The sequence below is a fragment of the Rana temporaria genome, chromosome 2 (assembly GCF_905171775.1).
Source record: "Rana temporaria chromosome 2, aRanTem1.1, whole genome shotgun sequence".
NCBI classification, from domain to species: Eukaryota; Metazoa; Chordata; class Amphibia; order Anura; family Ranidae; genus Rana; species Rana temporaria.
The window spans coordinates 95,495,495-95,520,241 of record NC_053490.1 but is presented as its reverse complement, the minus strand read 5'-3'; the positions used below and the strand labels follow the sequence as shown (position 1 = coordinate 95,520,241).

At 47.2% G+C, this 24,747-nt stretch overlaps 1 protein-coding gene across 1 annotated transcript in view; it reads left to right on the top strand.

The window, feature by feature from the left end:
- Window positions 1-24,747, top strand: part of RNF17 (ring finger protein 17) — a 720,374-nt gene that overhangs the window by 467,830 nt on the left and 227,797 nt on the right. The gene's annotated exons all lie outside the window — the stretch shown is intronic.

Below are 24,747 nucleotides of genomic sequence, written 5' to 3'. Positions count from 1 at the left end.
CTTATTTAGAACATTTTATGACAAACAAAGAAAAACAAATTTTAACATTTGTGGTCGTCTAGAAAAAAAATAAAAACCACAAAGGTGATCAAATGGCACCAAAAGAAAGCTCTATTTGTGGGAACAAAATTATAAAAATGCAGTTTGGGTTCAGTGTTGCATGACCGCGCAATTGTCATTTAAAAAGTGACAGCGCTGACAATTGGTTTTGGCAAGAAGGGGGTGAAGTGGCTGGTATTGAAGTCGTAAAGTATAACTAAGGGCAAAACTTTTGTTAAAAAAACAGGGGAAAAAAAGTGTGAAGAGGGATAAGAACACCTGTCAGTTGTTGTAGCTGTGCCCCCGTTAATGGGATTCATACCCTCTATTTGTCCAGTTTACCACTATTATTGAAAGTAAGAGAACATTTCCTACATTGTTACTTTAGTGACACTGAACTACTATGATAAAAGTAAGTAAAAAAAAAAGTATCCCTGTCACACCAGTCATATTATAATGCAATGCTGTACTGCACTGATAACAGTATGTACAAATTAAATATTGTAAAGGAAAAAAATACATAACATTTTCATACATCATGGGACACAGTCAGGCTAATCATTACCTGCTGGGTTATACTTCATCAGGTGAACGACACTGGTAGATCAAAGATCTTTAGATAGGAAGTGCCCTTCCCTGTATAACCCCTCCCATATGGGAAGCACATCAGTTTTTTACCAGTGTCTACAAGGTGAATGGCACAGTTTGTTAGAGCTCTCTGAGCTCCAGGTCTCTATTCCCACAACCAGTTCTTAAAATTATTTAATGGATTGACCTATCAGATCCATTATAATACAGGCTTGTATGCCTAAATAGATGGTACCCGAGCCTCGCAAAAGAAGACTCTTAATCATGCAAGTTTTTGCCTGTAAGCTGCCTCTGGACACTGGACTCGGAGTAAAAAAATCCTGGACACTACAGCGCTAAGGCATTTCCTGCAGAGTGCTATACATATCCAAGGGAGTGGACCCTAAAACTGAAAGGGTACCCAGTCCTTGAAGGTCCTGTGTGACTGGAACCCACCGTGAAGGGTGAAAATTGGGTCCTGTTTCTAAGTGGCCCTGCGCCTGGATGGGTAAGTGAAACCACTTCATTATTATTATTATATTGTAGGGTGTCCCAATAATTGTAACAATCAGTCAAGCTAGCTAAAGGCTCAACACCTGTATGCAGTGACCATATGGGGGAGTTTTGGGCTAACTGTGGGTGTTTGCAAAGTGTCCTTTTTTGTTTGTGCTTGTGTCTAGCCGTTTTCTCTTATCGTCCATGTACGGACACAGCCTTCTGAAGTCTTGACAGATGGTGTTGTCTCACTCACAGTGGACCTGGCTGACAGCTACCTCCAACGCGGCTGTATGCCTGTCAGGAATGCGTCAGTGTGTCCTCACGTGAACGTATAAGTACAGTCCCTCCCGCTTAGGCAGGTTGGTACGGCTGAGCATTCCTGGGGTTCGGGGGTCCTCCTATCCTCCCTTCCCTGCTCCTTTTCCCTCTACTGCATTACTATTGCTGCTGTGATGGGGGGGGGGGGGGGGGTCACCTCACCAGGGAATTGTGGTGCATCTGGTCTGTGCTTATCTTGCTGGGGTTTTTTTTTTTTTTTTTTTAAGAGCGCTTTTTGCCACTTAATTGGTTTTCTCTTCTTAATTGCAGCGTTTTGCCGGCGCTATTTTCAGGTGGTTTCCTGTTTCTATTGTAATCTACCATTGTCGGCCATTTTGTTGTGGCCACGCTATGGCACAGCTTACTATTGCGGTTGGCCATTTTACTTTGGCTGTGTCCTGCTCTGAGGCAATCCGGCGGCCTTCTTGGAAGAGATTTTGGCCTCTAGTGCTGGTTCCTATGGCGCGCAGCACAGGTCTCCTCACAATTACTCACAGCTTTACCTCACGGTTTTTCTTCCTCTCACACACGCTGTGTACTGAGGGCGGGCAGTGGTGCTCTAAAGTCTCCTCCTGTGGTGGTGAGTCCCCTGGGTATCCCCCCGGTCGGTGCAGCAGGAGGGTGTTTTTTTTGTATTTTTATATTTTTATTCAAGTCTGAATAGGGTCCTGTGTGCTGTCTGTAATGGAGTCAGTATCTGGTTCTTCTTCCCCAAACATGCCAGAGGTGGCAGTTTGTGCTCCTGCACCTGCAGTTCCCATGGACACTTTTTTTTTTTTTTTTTTTTTTTTTTTTCAATTCTTTATTTATGTTGTTGTGTTTTTTTTTTTTTAAACAGAATATTCAAAAATACAACTTTTCAGGTGCAATATCTTATCTAACAGATCTACATACTTAACTCATGAACATTTTTATTTTACCTTAATTGCATTTTACCAAAACAGAACCAAATTCTCCAACCCATATTACTCCTTTATCGCATTTACACTCAGTCCTGTTTTGGACTATTCTAATCCTTGTCCCATTACCATCCACCTACAGCCCACCCTAATTAACCCCTTCCCCAAGAAATACAACGTTGACACCAAGGACACTTTGTCGGCAGCCCTGGAAACATTTGTTGCCAGGGTGGAAGCGGCGTGCAGGCATAAAGTGTGGTAAAAAGCGCCCCTCCCCTGCTATCCCCTGTGGAATGCTCTGACTCAGACCAGGACCTGGCTGCGGCTTAGGTCCCTGGTTCTGTTTTGTCTGAAGATGTGGACCAGGACCTTCCTTGTGAGGAAGACCCCTCACTTGGGTCGGTACATGACAGGGTACTTGTCAGTGCGCTTATCAATGCTGTAAGGGACTCCCTTAAGCTGGATAGTGCTGCTGAGGCTTCCGCTGAGGGCTCTGTCTTTTTTTGATCACACAAATCAGACCGCTCTGTGAAGGTTTTTCCTTATGTGCCATTCTTTGACAAATTCATTGATGCAGAATTGGAAAAGCCGCATAAGTCCTTTATAGTCCCTCACCGCCTGGCGGTTCAGTACCCCTTTGAGGAGAGCCTCTTAAAGTGGGCTTCTCCTCCGGTAGTGGACTCTCTGGTTGCCTGGTTAAATAAAGTGACCACTCTCCCTATAGAAGGGACCTCTGCCTTTAAGGATCAGACTGATAGGAGGTCCGAATCACTGACCCGTTCCATGTTTAACATGCTGGGGTCTGCCTTGCTTCCTATTGTGGCCACTACCCTGGTGTCTCAGACACTCACTGAATGGGCAAAGATTTTGCACCAGACTGTGGATGAGCACAAACTCCCTCATGAGGTTATTGGGCTGACGGACCAGCTGGTTCAGGGCCTTGTATATGTCTGTAATGCTTCACTGGATGCAGCACCCTTGATATCCAGGGCTCCTGTTTCGACGGTGGTTTTGCGCCGCCTCCTTTGGTTGAAATGCTGGTCTGCTGACCAAGCTTCTAAAAAAGCCCTGGCAGATTTACCCTTCAAATGTGGGAGGCTTTTTGGTTCCTTGCTGGATGACATTATCAAGGATGTCACTGGGGGTAAGAGCACTCTCCTATCTCAGTCCACCAAGGGGAAGGAGCCCGCCGTAAGCTAGGTCCTTATTTTCCCCACACAGACTAGGTATTTTCGTCAGTCAGGGCCCGCAGGTAAACCCTCCCATACCGACGAGCTCTTTTGGGGGACAGAAATATCCCTGGGTGCGTAAGCCGAATAAGCCGGGGTCTAAACCTGCCACTGCATGAAGTCTTGCCCCCGCCCGACTCATGGGTGGGGGGACGGCTTCGCAGGTTCACGACTCAGTGGACCTCCCTGCTCTCCGACCAATGGGTCTGCGAGGTGGTCTCTTCGGGGTACAAGATGGTTTATTTCCTATCCCCCAAACAGATTCTTTCCCTCAAGTCTCCCTCTCCTCCCGGCTCATCAGCTGCCCTGTAAGGGGCAGTGCATGACTTGCTAAGTTGCGGGGTAATTTTACCTGTACCGCAGGAAGAGAGGTTTCATGGATTTTATCCAAATCTGTTTGTAGTCCCGAAGGACGGGGTCCGTCCGATCCTGGACCTCAAAGCCATAAATGCCTTTGTGAAGGTAAGGAAGTTCCGCGTGGAATCCATTTGTTCGGTGGTTGCTGCGCTCTCCATCCAGGGGGACTTCCTGGCATCCTTGGACATCAAGGACGCATACTTGCATGTCCCAATCTGCGCAAGTCACCAGAGGTTTCTGCGCTTTGCGATCGGGAAGGACCACTATCAGTTTGAGGCCCTTCCTTTTGTCCTAGCGTCGGCACCAAGAGTTTTCACCAAGGTGCTCACACCGATCCTAGCTTTGCTGAGACAGCGAGGCATTGCCATCGTGGGCTACTTAGACAATCTTCTGAGAGCAGTTTCTGGCTCAGAATTAGAGGAGGATGTGTCTATAGCCAGCCAGACCCTCCGAGAATTCGGGTGGGTGTTGAACATTCAGAAGTCGGTCCTGGTTCCGACTCATCGCCTCGGTTATCTGGGGTTGATTATGGACTCCTCGGAAGCAAGGGTCTTTCTACCCCTGGAGAAATTGCAGACTCTTCAGTCTGCAGTGAAAGTGTTGGCATCCCTCAAATTGTTGTCTCTCTGTTTTTTGCATGCAAGTCCTGGGCTTAATGGTTGTGAAGAAAATAGACTTTATTCAGTATTTTCTCATAGGTTTGGTTTGTTTTTTTAAGAACCCCTGGACCAATCTGGGTGAAATTTGGATATGTTGGTCCCCCAGATCGGGGCTATCAGGGGATATGTAATGGTAGGGATACCTTGTGTGGAAAGGGGTGTTCCAACTTTTGGTAAAATTGTGTGCTCTCTGCCTGGAGATAATCGGTTTATTCCTTAACTGATCTCAATATTTCCCAGGCAGAGAGAGGGCGGGTGTACTATAAATGCTTGCTGTGGCAATGTTGTCTGCTATTGTCATGTAAATGAACCTTAGTCTGGCTCTCGGGAACCTTTCATGGTGTGATTCTAATTGACACTGTATTGTGTGAATTTCGATTGATGATAAATGTGTATTGCGTAGCAGGTGAGAAGAGCTTATCTTTTGTCACCTAAATGATTAGTAATTAACTCATGTACATTATCTCAGAGACGTGATGTCTGTCTTTTAAAAAATGTGTATTGGAGGCTCGTTAGTACCCATTGTATGATGTTGTGGGTGGAGTGTGTCATTGTCCATCCGATTTACTACAAGTATTCTTTTTGGTGTATATAAGAGCCTGCCTTCTCAATAAAGTTGTTCTTTGCCTGGTACACCCTTCATGAAGTCTTGGCTCATGTTTGGGGGAATATTCTAACCATTGGGAATAATCATCCTGGAAACTGCATTCATCTCCACTATCCCTCTACCTCCTATGGTAGCGATAATCACTTAAGCTCGGCGATTGAGGGATGGAAAGAAGGTCGTAGTACCATAACCACTGCAGGTCTTAACAATGGTAGCCTTCTTTGAGGCAGTACCGTATGCCCAATTCCACACTCGAGTGTTGCAGAAGGAGATCCATTGTCTCTGGATCATCAGGTTCAGGTCAGCCACCTGGTCAGGGTCTCTCTGAATTGTTGGCTGAGATTCCCGGCTCTTCAGTCCGGGAAGTTGTTTCTTCCTTTCCAGTGGACGGTCATTACGACAGACGTCAGCCTCACAGGCTGGGGGGGGGGGGTCCAGTTGGCCCAGGGTTGCTGCACTCTAGAAGAATCCCGTCTGCCGATCAATGTCCTGGATCTTCGGGCGATCAGACTATGCCTCTCCTCGTGGTGGAGGTGGTTGCAAGGTCGCCCAATCAGGATCCAGTCGGACAACGCCACAGCGGTGGCTTATGTCAACTATCAGGGGGGAACACAGAGCTCGGCTGCAGCGTCCGAAGTGGCTCACATCCTAAGGTGGGCGGAAAGAAGCGTGCTGGCTCTGTCGGCCGTCTACATTCCGGGCGTAGAAAACTGGCAGGCAGACTACCTGAGTCGCCAGATGCTGGATCATGGAGAATTGTCATTGCATCCGGAGGTGTTTCAACTCCTTTGCAGGAGGTGGGGCACACCGGATGTGGATCTCCTGGCCTCCCGCCTCAACCGCAAGGTGTCAAGGTTTGTGGCCAGGTCCAGAGATCCTTGGGCAGATGAGTTGGTAGCCCCGTGGGGTCTGTATCAGCTAATTTATGCCTTTCCCTCATTGAAGTTACTTGGCTGCTCCGCAGAGTGGAGGCCGAGGGGATCCCGATGATTCTAATCGCTCCAGATTGGGCTCGGTGTCAGTGGTACGCCGATCTCGTGTGCCTGGTGGCGGATGTGCCCTGGCGGCTGCCAATGCGGTAGGACCTTCTGTCTCAAGGTCCCATACTGCATCCTGCTTTACAGTCGCTGGCTTTAACGGCATGGGTATTGAAAGCCAGGTACTAATGGAGGTCTTTCCGACTCGGTCATCTCAACTATGTTGAGGGCACGGCAATGAAGTCTTCTTCCAGAAAGATCTACCATTGCAACTGGAAGGCCTACATCTCTGTGTGAAGAGATGGGGTGGCGTCCACGGACGTATTTAGTGTCCAGGATCCTACTGTTTTTACAGCTTGGAGTGGATCCAAAACTTGCCTTAACCACTTCAATACCCGCCCATAGTCATTTGACGTCCACAGATGTGATCTCCCATCCTGGGTGGACGTCATATGACGTCCTGGGCTTTGTGGGGGGATATCTGAATGATGTCTGCAGCTAGAGGCATCATTCAGATATTTTTTAGTGCTGGCGATTCTGTGCAACATAAGAACGATCATAGCGGCAGTTCCTCCGCTTGATCGTTCTTATAGGCGGCGGGAGGATACATCCCCTCCGGTGCTTCTCCGGGCTCTCCCGTGCCATCGGGGGCCCCCGAGAAAGAATCGTCCGGCGCAGGCAGGAAGCATAGAGATGACTGCTGACCAGATGGAGGCCCGAGCGCGATGTGATGACGTCACGCCCGGGTACCCGTAAGTAAACAAAGCCGCGATTGCGGCTAGTAAGCAACACTAATCATGAAATCTGTGTTTTTTTTTTGTTTTTTTTACCGATCTCATGCTTTTCAGCCTGGAGGAGAGATGCAGGGTCTTATTGACCCTGCATCTCTCCATAAAGAGGACCTGTCACACACATTTTCTATTACAAGGGATGTTTACATTTCTTGTAATAAAATTGAAAAAAAAAAAAGTGTAAATAAGTATTTAAAAAAAAAAAAACACCCCTTTTCTCTGGTAGCTTGCGCGCAGAAGCGTACACACATGTAAGTCCCACCGACATATGTAAACACCGTTTAAACCACATATGTGAGATATCGCCACGTGTGTTAGAGTGCCAGCAACAATTCTAGCACTAGATCTCCTCTGTAAATCTAAACTGGTAACCTGTAAAAATTTTCAAAGAGTTGCCTATGGAGATTTTTAAGTACCAAAGTTTGGCGCCATTCTATGAGTGTGCGCAATTTTAAAGCGTGACATGTTGGGTATCTATTTACTCGGTGTAACATAATCTTTCATATTGTACAAAAAAATTGGGCTAACTTTACTGTATTTTTTTATTTTTTTTAATTCATGAAACAATTTTTTTTCCAAAAAAAAGGCGTTTGAAAAATAATTTCGCAAATACCGTGCAAGATATAATGTTGCAATGACTGTCGTTTTATTGCCTAGGGTGTCTGCTAAAAAAAACCATATATAATGTTTGGGGGTTCTGCATATTTTTCTAGCAAAAGAATGAGGATTTGTATATGTAGGAGAGAAGTGCCAGAATAGGCCCGGTATTGAGGTGGGTATAAAAGCCCTGTATTAAAGTGGTTAAAAGGTTACTAAAGGATTTTTTTTTTTTAAGTGGGAGTTCCGCGGGAAAACTTTTTTTTTTTTTTTTAATACATTTTTGTAATGCTGATGGTACAAAGAAAATTGTACTCACCAGTCTCATAATCGCAGCCGCTAGCAGGATGATTTCCCCCAAAAGAATATTTTATAAAAATTCATGATGGACATTGCCATCTTAACTGCAGGCACTCTGAAGCCCTCCTGTCTAATCTTCCGCTCTATCCCGCGCATGCGCAGTGTGACGGCGAGCCACGCCATCAATACTGCATAGTTGCCAGGAGCACAGCTGATCGCGGGTCTACTGCGCATGCGCAGATGCTTTTTCTTAGGTCCGTGAATATCCTAGACTGGGGTAGGCGGGCAGGGGCAGATTAAGGTAAAATCAGATACTCGGGCGGGCGGAGGGGGAGCAAGAGTCCAGAGGTCGTAGGCGGGCAGAGGGGGAATCAACAAAAAATCAACCCAGAGTGAATTATGTGCCACCGTACAATACACAACCTAGTATACTGTATTAAATCATCAATTCCACAGTAAAGTGACAACCCATTATGGTTACAGTGCCACCTCTGGTCTGCCATCATGAGAGTATGTGGGCATTAGACTGTAATGCCATTCCAGAATGATGTATGAACATCCTATAATCTAGATTCCTATTATGCCATAGTAATATCCTTTTTCAGGATAAAGTTATAAAAGTATCATATGATCGGTGGGGGGTTTTCTGCCGATCTCATGATTGAAAATATTGTATTGATGAGCTGTGATGAACTACAAGTCCCAGCATGTCTCTCTATACTCAGGGCTTCCTGGTATTTGTAGTTCCTTCAGATTGGTGTCTATTGGTGAACTGTTCCCTACCTTTTTCAGAATAAAGGTATAAAAGTATCATTATATGATCGGTGGGGGGGCGGCGTTTCTGCCGATCTCACGATTGAAAATCTTGTATTGATGAACTACAAGTCCCAGCATGTCTCTCTATACTCTTATCAGGGATTCCAGCTACTTTGCCCATCATACGCAGCCAGTGTGCCCACCATATGCAGCTACTTGTGCCCATCATACAAAGCCAGTGTGCCCACTATATGTAGCCACGTGTGCCCGTCACACGCATTCAGTGTGCCCACCATATGCAGCTACTTGTGCCCATCATACGCAGCCACTTGTGCCCGTCATACCCAGCCAGTGTGCCCACCATATGCAGCTACTTGTGCCCATCATACGCAGCCAGTGTGCCCACCATATGCAGCCACTTGTGCCCATCATACGCAGCCAGTGTGCCCACCATATGCAGTCACTTGTGCCCATCATACGCAGCCAGTGTGCCCACCATATGCAGTCACTTGTGCCCATCATACGCAGCCAGTGTGCCCACCATATGCAGCTACTTGTGCCTGTCATACCCAGCCAGCGTGCCCACCATATGCAGTCACTTGTGCCCATCATACGCAGCCAGTGTGCCCATCATACGCAGCCAGTGTGCCCACCATATGCAGTCACTTGTGCCCATCATACGCAGCCAGTGTGCCCACCATATGCAGCTACTTGTGCCCATCATACGCAGCCATTGTGCCCGTCATACGCAGTAGTAGTGCCCTCCATATAGGAAAAGTGATTGTCACCGGCGCAAAAATAAGTTCTAAATAATACTATATTGACCTGCTGCAGTGCTGTATAAACCTTCTATGAGGTTTAGGTGAAACAATTTGAAAGGTGTTGGTACTGCGCTGGTATATTAATGTGATATCAAAACAATATATAATAATTTTTTTATTTATTTTTTCAAAAAAATTCTATTTTTTCTATTTGACCCCTATAGTGATATAGTGTTAGATCCAGTATAGTGATGTACGTGAGGGGTCACTTTAGAAACGGCTCTTGTGAACATATGTACTAGCGTGATGCTATGTGCATATGCTGTGCCATCAGAAATAAATAAAAAAGAATAAATAAATATGGCTACCCCAAATGATGTGCTTGTGAAACAATATTCCAAAGTGCTATAAGTGAGTCTATAAACTATTATGAATATACATGCCCAAGTGTGCGAACATATAAATAATGAATAATATTATTAATATATACAAATAATAATAATAATAAAGTGCGTTGGTGCCAAAAATTAGTTTTTCACAATTCATGTGCGTTCATGCTGCAACACGTCCCCAATTATGGGTGAACGCCAGTTCACAAATTCCAGTCCAAACAGAAAGTGTTGCTGAGTTTAGATCCTGGTGCTATATTTCATGCATACAGGGTGCTGTCACTTCTTCCACCCGACAAAGATAAGTGCTACCACCACCAACTGCTGAAATGCAAACTCACCAGACCCCAGCTGGTAATGTGCCTCAAAAACTTATTCCGTTAAAGTTGGTGAGTCCTCTCAGGATGTTTTTCAATGCCTAAAAGAAACCAAGGGGCTCATCATGGTGAAATACGTTTAAAAATATATTTATTTAAAATTCATAATAAACAACTACTCACAAGAGAGGTGCTTTAAAACCAGCACCTGGTGTCTTTGGCAGTGTCAGTCTTTTGGACAGCCGCTGACCAGCTTATCGTACGGGTGCGTTCCTGGCTCCTGCTGTACCTGTGGTCTCACTGGTTAAAATTACACTCCCCCTTGCGCTGTCCACATAGCTTCTTACGCGTTTTGCGTCTTCAGAAAAGCTCGTCATACGCGGCACTTCCTTCTTCTGTAGCGGCGGTTGTGGCTCCTGTGTCTGCTTGGCTCCTCGGGCTTCCTCCGTCATGTCTCCTTTCCCGCCAAAGCGTTAGGCATCCAATAGGATCGCCTAAAGCTTTGGCCAATCGGGAGACAGGTTTTACTGACCTGCCTGCTGATTGCCAAGAAGGAACTTTAGTGTGAAAATAGCCTCTGGCTCTTATCACGTGCTTCAAAATACACACCCCACCTATTCCCACCATAGTATTTCATGTGTCCGGCATCCTGAAAGGGGCCAGGCACATGAATAGGGAGGGCGACAGAGGTGACGGGGGCGGTGCCCATGCATTGTGGGCCCACCATGCAGGGGCCACCACTGGTCTTTGATCTCTGTCAAGTGCTGGGGTCTGGATCGCCTCCGCTGCTTTTCCTCCAATTGGGCCAAAGAAGCTGAGTGCGAGTTTACCTATAGCCCTCACACTGGAGACTTGTACACCATCATCATGGCATCCCAGGACGGTGGGTATCAGGTCAGGGGAGGGCAGAGCGCATGTGTGTCCCGCTTTGGGGTCACTGGTGGCTTAGGGAGAAGGAGAGGGCACCTGGGTGTTTGGAGGAGGAGAGGGCCCCTGGGTGGCCATTTAGTGAAGTAGAGGGCCCCTGGGTGGCCGGGGGAGGAGAGAGAACCTGGGTGGTTGGCAGAGAAGGAGTGGGCCCCTGGCTGTTTGAAGGAGAAGGAGATGGGCCCCAGTGTTGGCCAAAATTGGAAGAGCTGATCCTTGGGTGGTTGGAGGAGGAGAGGGTGCTACCCTTCTCCCCTTAGGATGGGGACAGACACCCTTCTCTCCCCAGAGGTAGGGGACACCATTCTCTCCCCCCGGAGGACGAGGACACCGTTCTCTCCCCCCGGAGGACGAGGACACCGTTCTCTCCCCCCGGAGGACGAGGACACCATTCTCTCCCCCCGGAGGACAAGGACACCAGGGCTGGACAGGGAGAGGAGGTGAGTGCTGCGGGGAACCAGGGCATCATGAGGGACGGGGGATAGAGGCGCATTGGGGGACCAGAGCATCATGGGGGGGGGATAGAGGAGCAGGAGAGGAACAGAGAAGCATGTGTGGGAACAGAGAAGCAGGTGGGGTATCAGTGGAGCACAGGGGGGACCAGAGAAGCATGAGGGTACGAGGAGCATGGGGGTGATAGAGAAGCATGTGGGGGAACAGAGAAGCAGGGGGAGAACCAGAGGAGCAGAGAGGGGGACAGAGGAGCATGGGGGCCGGCCGCATGGGAGAGACCTGTCAAAGTGGATGAAGTCCAGGGCAATATTTTTGTCCCAGTCCAGCCCTGGTGTCCCTGTCCTCCGGGGTAGAGAATGGTGTCCCTGTCCTCCGGGGGGAGAGAATGGTGTCCTCGTCCTCCGGGGAGAGAATGGTGTCCTCCGGGGGGAGAGAATGGTTTCCTCATCCTCCGGGGGAGAGAATGGTGTCCTCGTCCTCCGGGGGGAGAGAATGGTGTCCCCTACCTCTGGGGAGAGAAGGGTGTCTGTCCCTGTCCTAAGGGGAGAAGGGTAGCACCCTCTCCTCCTCCAACCACCCAAGGATCAGCTCCTCCAATTTTGGCCAACACTGGGGTCCATCTCCTTCTCCTTCAAACAGCCAGGGGCCCACTCCTTCTCTGCCAACCACCCAGGTTCTCTCTCCTCCCCCGGCCACCCAGGGGCCCTCTTCTTCACTAAATGGCCACCCAGGGGCCCTCTCATCCTCCAAACACCCAGGTGCCGTCTCCTTCTCCCACGTCCACCCAGGGGCCCTCTCCTTCTCCCTAAGCCACCAGTGACCCCAAAGCAGGACACACATGCGCTCTGCCCTCCCGTGACCTGATACCCACCGTCCTGGGATGCCATGATGATGGTGTACAAGTCTCCAGTGTGAGGGCTATAGGTAAACTCGCACTCAGCTTCTTTGGCCCGATTGGAGGAAAAGCAGCGAAGGCGATTCAAACCCCAGCACTTGACAGAGATCAAAGACCAGTGGTGGGCCCCTGCATGGTTGCATGGTGGGCCCACAATGCATGGGCACCGCCCCCGTCAACTCTGCCGCCCTCCCTATTCTTGTACCTGGCCCCTTTCAGGATGCCGGACACATGAAATACTATGGTGGGAATAGGTGGGGTGTGTATTTTGAAGCACGTGATAAGAGCCAGAGGCTATTTTCACACTAAAGTTCCTTCTTGGCAATCAGCAGGCAGGTCAGTAAAACCTGTCTCCCGATTGGCCAAAGCTTTAGGCGATCCTATTGGATGCCTAACGCTTTGGCGGGAAAGGAGACATGACGGAGGAAGCCTGAGGAGCCAAGCGGACACAGGATCCACAGCCGCCGCTACAGAAGAAGAAGGAAGTGCCGCGTATGACGGGTACAAGTGACTGCATATGGAGGGCACAACTGCTGCTTATGACGGGCACAAGTGGCTGCAAATAGTGGGCACAATGGCTGCGTATGATGGGCACAAGTAGCTGCATATGGTGGGCACACTGGCTGGGTATGACGGGCACAATTAGCTGCATATGGTGGGCACACTGGCTGGGTATGACGGGCACAAGTAGCTGCATATGGTGGGCACACTGGCTGCGTATGATGGGCACAAGTGGCTGCATATGGTGGGCACACTGGCTGCGTATGATGGGCACAAGTGGCTGCATATGGTGGGCACACTGGCTGCGTATGATGAGCACAAGTGGCTGCATATGGTGGGCACACTGGCTGCGTATGATGGGCACAAGTAGCTGCATATAGTGGGCACACTGGCTGCGTATGATGGGCATAAGTAGCTGCATATGGTGGGCACACTGGCTGCGTATGATGGGCACAAGTAGCTGGAATCCCTGATAAGAGTATAGAGAGACATGCTGGGACTTGTAGTTCATAAATACAAGATTTTCGTGAGATCGGCAGAAACGCCGCCCCCCACCGATCATATAATGATACTTGTATAACTTTATTCTGAAAAAGGGAGGGAACAGTTCACCAATAGACACCAATCTGAAGGAACTACAAATACCAGGAATCCCTGAGTATAGAGAGGCATGCTGGGACTTGTAGTTCATCATAGCTCATCAATACAAGATTTTCAATCATGAGATCGGCAGAAAACCCCCCACCGATCATATGATACTTTTATAACTTTATCCTGAAAAAGGATATTACTATGGCATAATAGGAATCTAGATTATAGGATGTTCATACATCATTCTGGGATGGCATTACAGTCTAATGCCCACATACTCTCATGATGGCAGACCAGAGGTGGCACTGTAACCATAATGGGTTGTCACTTTACTGTGGAAGTGATGATTTAATACAGTATACTAGGTTGTGTATTGTACGGTGGCACATAATTCACTCTGGGTTGATTTTTTGTTGATTCCGCCTCTGCCCGCCTACCGGGGCGGGGCGGCTCTATATTTTTACATTTTTTCTCGACCTCGGGACTCTTGCTCCGCCTCCGCCCACCCGAGTATCTGATTTTACCTTGATCCGCCCCTGCCCGCCTACCCCAGTCTAGGATATTCACGGACCTAAGAAAAAGCATCTGCGCATACGCAGTGGACCCGCGATCAGGACACTCCCCGCTCCTCTCGTCATTGTGAAGAGACACACGTGATAGATCCCCTAATCCTTTGCGGTGAAAGCGACACGCCCAGTCCCACAACCCTAGAACCAAGAAGTGCCTGGTCGAGGAGGCATAAACAAGGTATGGACATTTTTAGAATTTTTTTTAATAGCGAACTCGTTATGTACATCGTGGGGACTATTGTTTAAGACAAAGTGACTAAATCGGGTGAACCTCCACTTTAAATAACAAACATGTTATACTTGCCTCCACTGTGCAGTTCGTTTTGCACAGAGTGCCCCCGATCCATGTCTTCTTGGGTCCCTCGGCAGCTGTCTCTGGTCCTCCCCGCAATTAGTCACCACAGTCATGCGAGAGCTCGCATGGTGGTCACTAATTGCGGGCGCGCTCCCATGATACTGCGAGCAGCCATAGCTGCTCACTGTATCACTCGGTCCTGCCCCTCGGCGCGCCGCGTCACTGCATGTGATTGACAGCAGCGCCAGCCCATGGCTGCGCTGCTCTCAATCAATCTGCTCTAGCCAGTCAGCGGCCAGGCTGAGCGGCGAAGAGGATATCGGGACCGTGTGGGACTTTCGAGGGGTCAGGTAAGTATAACGGGGGCTCGGGGGGGGCCGGCAGCATCAGATGTTTTTTCACCTTAATGCATAGATTGCATTAAGGTGAAAAAACATTTTCCTTTACAACTCCTTTAACCACTTGCTTACTGGGCACATATACCCCCCTCCTGCCCAGGTGAAATTTCAGCTTCCGGCACTGCGTCGCTTTAACTGTCAATTGCGCGGTCGTGCGACGTGACTCCCAAACAAAATTGTCGTCCTTTTTTCCCCACAAGTAGAGCTTTCTTTTGGTGGTATTTGATCACCTGTGCGGTTTTTATTTTTTGCGCTATAAACCAAAAAGAGCGACAATTTTGAAAAAAACAATACAATATTTTTTACTTGTTGCTATAATAAATATGCCAATTTAAAAAAAAAAAAAAAAACTTTTTTTTTTCTCAGTTTAGGCCGATACGTATTCTTCTACATATTTTGATAAACAAAAAAAAATATCGCAATAAGCGCAAAAGTTATAGCACCTACAAAATAGGGGACAGAATTATTATTTTTTATTATTTGTTTTTTCTAGAAATGGCGGCGATCTGCGATTTTTATTGGGACTGCGACGTTATGGCGGACACATCGGACACTTTTGACACATTTTTGGCGCCATTCACATTTATACTGCGATCAGTGCTATAAATATGCACTAATTACTGTATAAATGTGACTGTCATTGAAGGGGTTAACACTAGGGGGTGAGGAAGGGGTTAAATGTGTAGCCTTGGAGTGTTTTAACTGTAGGTGGAGGGGCAGGTGACCGATCTGTGTCCCTATGTACAAGGGACACAGATCGGTCTCCTCTCCAGAGACAGGACGCTGTCTCTGTGTAAAACGGCAATGAGAGATGATCTCATATGTTTACATATGAGATCATCTCTCATTGGCCACACAGATCGCATCGCAAACAGCCACTCTGATTGGCCGTTCGCGGCGATCTGTAATTGGCTATGTCCAAGGGACACGGCCAACACAGAGTTTCCCCGTTGCGCGCTCTGGAGTGCGCGCGGGGAACGCCAAAAGGGGCGGACGTCAATTGACGTCTAGTTGGATTTTCAGATCTGCGCTGTAGCCGTCATTCGGCTATAGCGCGGGTCTCAGGAGGTTAAGCACCATTAAGGGACAGATTTCAGCCTTGGCTTTGTTCTTTCAGCGGCCTTTGGTGGCCCATTCTCTGGTGGGTTCCTTTGTGCAGGGGGTTTGTCTTATTGTTTCCCCTCTTAAACCACGTCTTACCCCTTGGGATTTGAATCTGTGCTCTCAGTTCTTCAGAAGCCTCCCTTTAAAGACATCAGAGATATTCCTCTTTTGACACTATCTCAGAAGGTGGCCTTTTTGGTGGCCATTACTTCTCTCCGACATTTTTCTAAATTGATGGCCTTGTCCTGCTTTGCCACACATGTACAGTATTATTTTTTTCTGGTGCACAGATTTGCGTCATACGAGACCATGTACGTGCTTGTACGTACAGCATGTCTCGACACACACTCGGCTCATTAAGCTGGGTAAGCCAAGCATGTGGTGCTTCCAAAAGGCAGCTGTGGGACACAGAGCAGGCTCTTAAACACTTGCAGTGCTTCTAAGGGGGTGTTGTCACACACACACCCAAGTATGCTTTCTTTGTGGCTATAAATGTCTTCCAAAAAGAGGAGTGTGACGAACACTACAGGGAAGGGTTATTATTAAGGGCTTACTTTTTCTTTGACCAGTTCAGTCAGCCAGCTGTTGCAGCAATTGGTATTTACCAGTCTGCAAGGGATCAAATCAAGAGGCCTAATAGGCATAACCAGGAGGATGATCTGCCTAAATATAAGACAAATATTCCTTGAGCGCTGTGTTTTGTGGTGGGTGCCTTAAAAGATTCTATACAGCAGGTTTCTCATCTGGCTCTCAGGTCTGTACACATGCACAGAATTTATGTCTAAAAAACTGGTCAGCCGAGCTTCCTTGTAAAAAAAAAAGTTATTAGCAGGTTTTCCCTTTCATGGGGAATATTTATTTCGTGATCACTTGGACAAATAGATCCAAAAGATTACCGGTGGGAAGAGTTCTCTACTTCCCGTGAAGAAAAGCACCAGACATCCCTCATTTAAAACTTCATGGACTGCCTCCTCAAAGGTCTCAGCATTAGGGCTGTTCCGCCGCCCACAGGGCGCTAAGGCCAGGGCTAGAATAAGCCCTGTGTCTAAAATTCTTCCAATGCCAGCACCAATCCCTCCTTTTGAGGGCATGCCCCCCACTCCATCGAGTGGGGGAAAGTTGCTAGACTTTGCGGACATTTGAAATGCAACAATTCAGGATGAATGGGTCACCTCAATTATCTCAGTTACAGGCTCGAGTTGTGGGGGATGCCCCCCCCCCCCCAGAGGTCTTTAAGATCCAGCGTCCCCTCGGATACTCTAAAACAGAAACATATTACTCCAAGCACTACATCACCTAGTGCATCAAAGAGTAAGTGTAGAAGTTCCGATACTCGAAAGGGGCACAGGGTTTTACTCAAACCTGTTTACGGTTAAGAAACCAAACGGGGACACCAGGCCCATTTTGGTCCCAAGATCCCTGAACAAGTATCTAATGATACATTCCTTTCGGATGGAGTTTTTCTGCTCACTTCAGAGGTGAGACTTTTTTGCCTCCATAGATATTAAAGACGCGTATTTACACATACCTATTTTTTCAGCCTCACCAGAGGTTCCTACGTTTTACAGTAGAGGAACGTAATTTTCAGTTTGTGGCTCTACCCTCCGGACTGACCACAGCCCCTCGGGTATTTACAAAGGTCCTAGACCAGTACTGGGCTTTTTAAGAGCCTATGGGATTCTGGTGCTCGGGTACCTGGAAGACCTCCTGCTCAGAGATCACTCAGTACAAGTTCTAGGCCAGAGCATAATACACACAGTACGATATTTTAACAAGCTTATGCTGGATCATAAATACTGAAAGGTCAAACTTGAGACCAGCTCTTTAAAGTATCTAGATTGATCCTAAACACAGTCCAAGCAAGAGTATTCTTACCACGTAAGGATCTGCGCCCTGAAGGTTCAGGTGCATCAGACAACCCTCCATTTGGCTCTGTAGGAGCCTTCTAGGGGGCTGGTATCCTCCTTTTGAGGCAGTGCCCTATGCCCATTTTAATTCTAGGCCCTTATGCCGCATACACACAATCATTTTTTCGGCATGAAAAAAACGTTGTTTTTAAAAAATGTCATTTAATTCGGGTTCTGAAAAACGTCAATTTTCGAACATGCTGCATTTTTTAACGACGTGTTAAAGTGGAGGTTCACCCTATAAAAAATGTCTAACACTACATCCAGCACCGTGCTGCATATAAAATGACACTGACCTTTATTTTTTTTTTGCCGTAGATATCGTTTACCCGTGGAATTCACCGCGGCTTCCGGGTAGGGAATCCCGCAGGAGTGGGCGTTCCTATTGTCATGCCAATTGACATGCTAAACGACGGCGCACACAGCGGCTCTATTCGGCGCCTGTGCACCGGCGCCGAATAGAGCCGAGCCTTGAGCTTCCTTCGGGAAGTCGTGACGCGCTGTGTGCGCCGTCGTTTAGCATGTCAATCAATTGGCATGACAATGAGAATGCCCACTCCCGCGGGATTCCCTACCCGGAAGCCGCGGTGAATTCCACGGGTAAACGATATCTACGGCAAAAAAATAAATAAAGGTCAGTGTGATTTTATATGCAGCACGGTGCTGGATGTAGTGTTAGAAATTTTTTATAGGGTGAACCTCCACTTTAACTACTTGCCGACCAGCCGCCGTCATTCTACGGCGGCAGGTCGGCTCTCCTGGGCGAGAGCACGTAGCTCTACGTCGGCTCTCTTTGCGGCCACTAGGCTCGTCCGTGACTCCCGTGCGGGTGCCCGGCGGGCACGATCGCCGCCAAGCACCCGCGATTGCTCGTTACAGAGCGGGGACCGGGAGCTGTGTGTGTAAACACACAGCTCCCGGTCCTGTCGGGGGGGGGGGGGGGATGCTGATCCTCTGTTCATACAATGTATGAACAGAATATCAGTGTTTCCCCTAGTGAGGTCACCCCCACCCACAGTAAGAACACACCCAGGGAACATACTTAACCCCTTCCCCGCCCCCTAGTGTTAACCCCTTCACTGCCAGTGGCATTTTATAGTAAGCACTGATCGCTATAAAAACGCAAACAAATTTGTCCGAAGTGTCCGCCATAATGTCGCAGTACCGAAAAAAAATCGCTGATCGCCACCATTACTAAGGAAAAAATATATATTAATAAAAATGCCATAAAAATACCCCCTATTTTGTAAACGCTATAACTTTTGCGCAAACCAATCAAGCGCTTATTGCGATTTTTTTTTTTTTTACGAAAAATATGTAGAAGAATACGTACCGTCCTAAACTGAGGGAAAAAAATGTTTTTTTATATATTTTTGGGGGATATTTATTATAGCAAAAAGTAAAAAATATTCATTTTTTTCCCAATTGTCGCTCTATTTTTGTTTATAGCGCAAAAAATAAAAACCGCAGAGGTGATCAAATACCACCAAAAGAAAGTTTCAATTTGTGGGGAAAAAAGGATGCCAATTTTGTTTGGGAGCCACGTCGCACAACCGCGCAATTGTCAGTTAAAACGACGCAGTCCCGAATCGCAAAAAGTGCTCTGGTCTTTGGGCAGCAATATGGTCCGGGGGTTAAGTGGTTTAAACAATGTCGTTTTTGGGGTTGTAAAAAATAATCGTGTGTGGGCTAAAACGACGTTAAAAACCTGCACATGCTCAGATGCAAGTTATGAGACGGGAGCGCTCGTTCTGGTAAAACTACCATTCATAATGGAGTAAGCACATTCATCACGCTGTAACAGACAGAAAAGCGCGAATCGTCTTTTACTAACACAGGTTCAGCTATTGCAGCCCCAAGGGTGGCGTCATCCGCATGGAACTTCCCCTTTATAGTGCCCTCGTACGTGTTGTACTTCACCGCACTTTGCTAGAGCATTTTTTTTTAAACGATGGTGTGTGGGCAACGTCGTTTTAACCACTTCCATACAGGGCACGTATACACCTTCCCGCCCAAGCCAATTTTCAGCTTTCAGCACTGTCGCACTTTGAATGGCAATTGCGCGGTCGTGCTACACTGTACCCAAACAAAATTGGCGTCCTTTTTTCCCCACAAATATAGCTTTCTTTTGGTGGTATTTGATCACCTCTGCGATTTTTTTTTTTGCGCAACAACTAAAAAAAGACTGGACATTTTGAAAAAAAAATACGTTTTTATTTTTTTCTGTAATTTTTTTTGTAAATAAGTAAGTTTTCTCTTTCAATTACGGGCACTGATATGGCGGCACTGATGGGCACAGATGAGATGGCACTGATGGACATCGATGAGGTAGTACTGACGGGCACAGATGAGGTGGCACTGATGGGCGCTGATATGCGGCACTGATGGGCGCTGATATGCGGCACTGATGGGCACTCATAGGCGGCACTGATGGGCACATGGGCGGCACTGATGGGCACATGGGCGGCACTGATGGGCACACATAGGCGGCACTGATGGGCACTCATGGGTGGCACTGATGGGCACTAATGGGCGGCACTGATGGGCACTCATGGGTGGCACTGATGGGCACTGTGGGTGGCACTGATGGACACTGTGGGGCGGCACTGATGGACACTGTGGGGCGGCACTGTTTTCCTTTTGTTGCCAGTCAGTGCCCATTTGTGGGCACTGATTGGCATCTTTATTTTTTTTTCCAGACTTATTTTTTTTTTTTTTGACTTTTTTTTTTTTTCCCCGTTTTTTTTTCTTCCTGCCCTTCCCTGGTGGTCCATGGTGGGCTTCCCCGGTGGTCCATGTGGCGATCCGAGGGGGGGCTGCGCTGATAATCAATCAGCGCGACCCCCCCCCTGTCAGGAGAGCCGCCGATCGGCTCTCCTCTACTCGCGAGTGAGGAAGAGCCATCGACGGCTCTTCCTGTTTACATCGTGATCAGCCGTGGTTGGACACGGCTGATCACGTGGTAAAGAGTCTCCGTGAGAGACTCTTTACCGAGATCGGTGTTGCGGGGTGTCAGACTGACACCCCGCAACAACGATCGCCGCGATGCGCGCCCCCGGGGGCGCGCAGCGGCTCAGAATCCTGAGGACGTCATATGACGTCCAGTCAGGATTCTACAACCACTTTGCCGACGTCAATTTGTCATTGGCGGGCGGCAAGTGGTTAATGATGAAGTTGGAAAAACGTTGTTTTTTGTACATGCCAAAAAACTTCGTTTTTTTTCATGCCGAAAAATTATCGTGTGTACGCAGCATTACATTAAAGCATTTGGTTGCTTTTATGCACGGGAAGAAAAGCCCTGGATTATCCAATGTGCTTATCCCCTCAGCCATCCTTAAGCCTAAATTGGTGGCTGCAATATCAGAACCTGCTTCTCCTAGTAACCTGGGATGTACTGACTACAGATGCCAGTCTCTCAGGCTGTGGAGCAACCCTAGACAGGCTCTCAGCCCAGGGGAGATGGTCAGGAACAGAACAGATCCTGGCCATCAACATCCTGGAATTGCAGGCAGTACATCTGGCTCTACACTCCTGGACACTGAAGCTTCAGGACTATCCTATCGGAGTCCAGTTCGACTATGCCACTGTAGTGGCATATATATATATATATACCACCAAGGCGGTACCAGGAGTCGTTCAGCTCTAAAGGCTTTCAGCAACATACTTGCCTGGGCAGAAAGAGATGTGCAAATGATATTGGTAGGCCAAATCATGGGAGTAGAAAACTGGAAGGCAGATTATCTCAGCCCCCAGTAGATCTTACCGGGGGAATGGTCACTACACACAGGAGTTTCAGGAAATTTGCCAGCATTGTTGATGGCCAGAGGTCGACCTACTGGCATCCAGATTTAACAAGCTACCACAGTTTGTCTCTCAGACAAGAGATCCTCTGGCAATTGGAGCCGACGCTCTGATAGTTCCATGGAGCCATTTATTCTGGGAGCACCAGCCTGGCCCAAAAGGCCCTGGTTCTTTGAGATTGTCAGTCTGACAAAAGATGGACCGGGGATGTTTCCACAGCGCAGTTTTAAGGTCCTATATTCCACCCCAATTTATAGTCTAAATTTGATGGCATGGCTATTGAAGCTAGAAAAGCTGTCCCTAGAAAAATCTATCATAAAGTCTGGAAGACCTGTATTGCTTGGTGTAAAGCCAAATGATGGCATCCATGAAAATGCGTGATTGTGAGAACTCTGTTTTCTACAGTCAGCTGTAGAAATCAAACTGGCTTGAGTACAATTGGAGGTCAAGTTTTGGCCCTATCCGTATTCTTTCAAATGCCTTTTAGCCTCCCATTCACTGATCCAAACCTTTATACAGGGGATCAACTTGTTTGCTTCCTCCTATTAGGTCACCGGTCAACAGATACCCAATAATGCAAGCATAGAGGTTGGATCTTTAATGCAAGAGTGATTACTCATATATGTAATTGCAAATAACTGAATAGAGAAGTGAGATCTAGCATCACCTCCACACTTGCTTATTAAGGCGTTTCACAAAATAGTAGCTTCCTGTGGACAATACTGGGCAGGTGCTGATGGACCTTGAATCCAAGGATATTGGGATACCACACAACACAGACTAGTGAACTATCAGGATGATCCTAGATCAGGTGTGTGTGTGTGTGTGTGTGTGTGTGTGTGTGTATGTATATATATATATATATAGTGGGGCAAAAAAAAAAAGTATTTAGTCAGCCACCAATTGTGCAAGTTTTCCCACTTAAAAAGATGAGGGAGGCCTGTAATTGTCATCATAGGTATACCTCAACTATGAGAGACAAAATGTGGAATCAAATCCAGACAATCACATTGTCTGATTTGGAAAGAATTTATTTGCAAATTATGGTAGAAAATAAGTATTTTGTCAATATCAAAAGTTAATCTCAATACTTTGTTGGCAATAAGAGGTCAAACATTTTCTGTAAGTCTTCACAAGGTTGTCACACACTGTTGCTGGTATGTTGGCCCATTCCTCCATGCAGATCTCCTCTAGAGCAGTGATGTTTCGGGGCTGTCGCTGGGCAACACAGACTTTCAACTCCCTCCAAAGGTTTTCTATGGGGTTGAAATCTGGAGACTGGCCACTCCAGGACCTTGAAATGCTTCTTGTGACGCCACTCCTTTGTTCTCCGGGCAGTGTGTTTGGGATCATTGTCATGCTGAAAGACCCAGCCATGTTTCATCTTCAATGCCCTTGCTGATGGGAGGAGGTTTGCACTCAAAATCTCACAATTCATGGCCCCATTCATTGTTTCATGTACACAGATCAGCCATCCTGTTCCCTTTGCAGAGAAACAGCCCCAAAGCATGATGTTGCCACCCCCATGCTTCACAGTAGGTATGGTGTTCTTTGGTTGCAACTCAGCATTCTCTCTCCTCCAAACACGAGTTGTGTTTCTACCAAACAGTTCAACTTTGGTTTCATCTGACCATATGACATTCTCACAATCCTCTTCTGGATCATCCAAATGCTCTCTAGCAAACCTCAGACGGGACCGGACATATACTGGCTTAAGCAGGGGGACACGTCTGGCACTGCAGGATCCCAGTCAGGGTAATGTGTTATTGATGGTAGCCTTTGTTTCATTGGTTATTAGCTCTCTGCAGGTCATTCACTAGGTCCCCCCGTGTGGTTCTGGGTTTTTTGCTCACCGTTCTTGTGATAATTTTGACCCCACGGAGTGAGATCTTGCGTGGAGCCCCAGATCGAGGGAGATTTTCAGTGGTCTTGTATGTTTTCCATTTTCTAATTATTGCTCCCACAGTTGATTTCTTCATACCAAGCTGCTTGCCTATTGCAGATTCAGTCTACCCAGCCTGGTGCAGGTCTACAATTTTGTTTCTGGTGTCCTTCGACAGCTCTTTGGTCTTCACCATAGAGGAGTTTGGAGTGTGACTTTTTGAGGTTGTGGACAGGTGTCTTTTATACTGATAACAAGTTTAAACAGGTACCATTAATACAGGTAATGAGTGGAGGACAGAGGAGCCTCTTAACTTCTTCCCACCCGGCCACTGCACATATATGGCCGGGTGGGTGCTCTCTCCTTCTGAGTGGACGTTCAGGAACGTCCCTCAGAAGGAGGGGGATCACGCGCGTGTTCCCGCTCAGCCCAATGCACTTGTGTCACCCGGACTCGGTGCATCATAGATCGGCAGGAGGGCTCTGTGATTGGCCCTCCTGATCACATGACGGCCGTGTCCAATCACAGCCGTCATCTGATGTAAACAAAAAGCCGGTTGCTAGGTGATCGGCTCTCCTCTCCTCACACAGAAGTAATCGGTGAGGAGAGGAGGGTGGAACGCTGCAGCTGGCTGGTGATCCGTGAGTATCAGCTTTGTATTCACTGATCACCAGCCTAGTGTCCCACACAGAAAGTAAATACACACGTCACCACACATGTCCCCACATAGTAAAAACACCTGCCCCCCACATATGTAACAATAAAAACACATGTCCCAATGATCATTTGCACACATATGTCTGTGATCACCTGCGCACATCTGTACATGATCATTTGCGTACATATGTCCGTGATCACACAATACATTTTGGCTTAAATTTATGACAAAATTCGATTTTATTGGATTTTTTTAAAATATTTTTTTCCCAAATTTCCGCTCTCTTTTCGCTTATATCGCAAAAAAAAAAATGGAGTCGTGAATAAATACCACCAAAAGAAAGCTCTATTTGTGTAAACAGTGTAGCATGACTGCGCAATTGTCATTGAAAATGCGAGAGAGCTGAAAGCTGAAAATTGGTCTGGGAAGGAAGGGGGCAAAAGTGCATAATATTGATGTGGTTAAAGAAGAAGATACAGGTCTGTGATAGACAGAAATCTTGTAGGTGACCAAATACTTATTTTCCACCATAATTAGTGGGAATGCTTTAATAAGCATTCCCAGTATTGATATTCGTTTTTTTATTATTCTTCTTATTATTAGTGGGAATGCTTAATAAGCATTCCCAGTATTGATATTCGTTTTTTATTATTCTTTTTATTCCGTACGTCTTTTGGATCTGCGTAACTTCTGCATACTTTCAGC